The sequence below is a fragment of the Schistocerca serialis genome, chromosome 4, assembly GCF_023864345.2.
Source record: "Schistocerca serialis cubense isolate TAMUIC-IGC-003099 chromosome 4, iqSchSeri2.2, whole genome shotgun sequence".
Lineage (NCBI taxonomy): Eukaryota > Metazoa > Arthropoda > Insecta > Orthoptera > Acrididae > Schistocerca > Schistocerca serialis.
Window position 1 is genome coordinate 414,470,611 of NC_064641.1, and position 2,500 is coordinate 414,473,110.

At 62.2% G+C, this 2,500-nt stretch overlaps 1 pseudogene; it reads left to right on the forward strand.

Moving 5' to 3' along the window:
• The window catches only part of LOC126475588 (large subunit ribosomal RNA), a 7,809-nt pseudogene that overhangs the window by 2,623 nt on the left and 2,686 nt on the right, over positions 1-2,500 (forward strand).

A 2,500-nucleotide genomic window follows, 5' to 3' on the forward strand; every position in this document is an offset into this window, starting at 1 on the left:
TTCCTTGCTGCGAGGCCGCGTCCGCCTTAGCGTGCTCCTCCGGGGGCGCGCGGGTGCGCGGATTCTCTTCGGCCGCCATTCAACGATCAACTCAGAACTGGCACGGACTGGGGGAATCCGACTGTCTAATTAAAACAAAGCATTGCGATGGCCCTAGCGGGTGTTGACGCAATGTGATTTCTGCCCAGTGCTCTGAATGTCAACGTGAAGAAATTCAAGCAAGCGCGGGTAAACGGCGGGAGTAACTATGACTCTCATAGTTACTGGGCAAGTGAAGCGCAATACATGGGCCATGCCCTCTTAGCCTCTCCTTGCCTGCGGCTTCCCCCCTTCCCGTGGGCCCGCCGATACGCCAGTCCTTGATAGGACTGGTAAGCAGAGTGGAAGTCCGCACCTGGGGCTTTGGGGGGTTACCAGCCCTCCATCGCATAACCCTTAATGTTGGGACAACAAGAGAAGAAAACACGGGTACCGGGCCTTCCGCTGAAGGACCCGGCCTAACAGTCCCGACTGCTAGCCTGCCAACCGTCCCTGAAGTAGAGGAGGCCGTGGAGCCATGGTTCCACTGCAGCATTTGCAGCCGTGCCTTCCGCAGCAAGATCGGGCTCGGACAACACCGCCGCCGCGCCCATCCGGAAGCGGCAAATGCGGAGATTGCAACTGATAGGAAGCGAGCTCGGTGGGCGGAAGAAGAGATGCGGGAGCTCGCCCTGGCGGAGGCTAGGCTTCTCTGTGCCAGTGACTCCAAAGTCCTCTTTGCAAACCAGGAGCTTCTACCCCTGTTTCCGCACCGTACCCTGGATGCCATCAAGTGCAGGAGGAGGACGGTGGCACACAGGACGATGGTGCGGGAATACGTAGAGGAGCTGAGGCGGGAACAACAGACGCAGCATGGTCTGCGCCATTCACCCGTCCCGGAGTCGCTGCCGGAGGGGCCACCCTCTCCGCCGGAGCTTGAGCGCCCGCCACGAACATCTGTAGTCGACGAAGCCATATGGAGGCACCTCGCCGGCCTGCCGCGGTCGGCCGCGCGCTTCTCGGCCCTGGACGACCTTGTGCGTTTGGGGCCGGGTACGCCGTTGGCAGTGGTCGCGGCTGGGCTGCCTGAGGCCCTCCGAGCTGTCGGCTCTGAGGAAGCAGAAGCAAGGAAGAGGAAGACGTCGCGCCCGCCATCCAAGCAGCGGTCTGGTGGTGGCCCTCCGCTCTCCAAGCGGAAGCGCCGCCGGTGGGAATATGCCAGATGTCAGGATGCCTTCAGGAAGAATCGCGCGCGCTGCGTGCGTGGCCTCCTGGATGGCACCCTGCTCCAGCCGCCGTCGAACATCCCAGGGCTGGTGGACTTCTGGCGCAGCCTCTTCACGACAGAGCCACCTTCCAACGCTGGCTCCATTCCCGATCGGCTTCTCCCGCGCTCGGAGTCTGTTGACTTTGAGCGTCTATGGAGGCCGATCACTGCAGAAGAGGTTGCGGCCGCCTTGCCGCCCAGAGGCTCCGTTGCCGGCCCTGACGGCCTCTCGCCGGTGCAGCTGCGCCGCCTTCCAGCGGAGGTCACCACCAAACTCCTAAACCTTTTCCTGCTTACCCGCAAGCTTCCCCCTTCCCTCCTCCGAGCCAGGACCTCTTTGCTCCCTAAGACAGCCGCCCCAGCATCCCCCGCTGACTTTCGGCCCATCACCGTCTGCTCGGTGCTAGCCCGAACCTTCCATAAGGTTCTGGCGACTCGCCTTATGCAGATGTGTGCTGTGGACGAACGTCAGCGGGCTTTCATCCCAAGGGATGGGATGCTGGAGAACACTTTCCTCCTCGACCGGATACTCGTCGGCGCCGTCCGCCGCTGTCGTTCTGTGTTCATGGCATCCCTCGATGTGTCCAAGGCGTTCGATTCGTTGGACCATGCGGCTTTGCGTCCTGTGCTTAAAGCCCATGGTCTGCCGGACGAATTCATTGACTACGTCGAGGGCTGCTATGCGGACAGCACGACGGTAATTGCGGGGGGTGGCGACGAGTCCCCGGCCGTGCGGCCAGCAAGAGGTGTTCGGCAAGGAGATCCTCTGTCCCCTCTCCTGTTCAATTTCGCTGTTGATTATGTTCTAGGTCAACTGCCCTCTCACGTAGGTGTCAAGGTGTTGGGCCGCCAGACGAACGCGGCGGCCTTCGCGGATGACATCCTGCTCTTCGCCTCCACGAGGGGGGGCCTGCAGTCCCTTATCAACGCAGCAGTGGCAGCCCTCGACCAGCTGGGGCTGCGGGTTAACCCGCGGAAGTGTCTCACCCTCGCACTCGTGGCGTCCGGCCGCGAGAAGAAAGTGAAAGTGGATGCGAGCGTCACCTTCACGGCCGGCGAAACCACCATGCCGGCGTTGGGAGTGGGTGAGACCTTCCGCTACCTGGGACTGCAGTTCTCCTCCTCTGGGCGGTGTCTCTTCCATCCGAGGCACCACATCGAGGAGCAGCTGTCGATCATCACGCGGGCGCCGCTGAAGCCGCAGCAGCGGCTCTT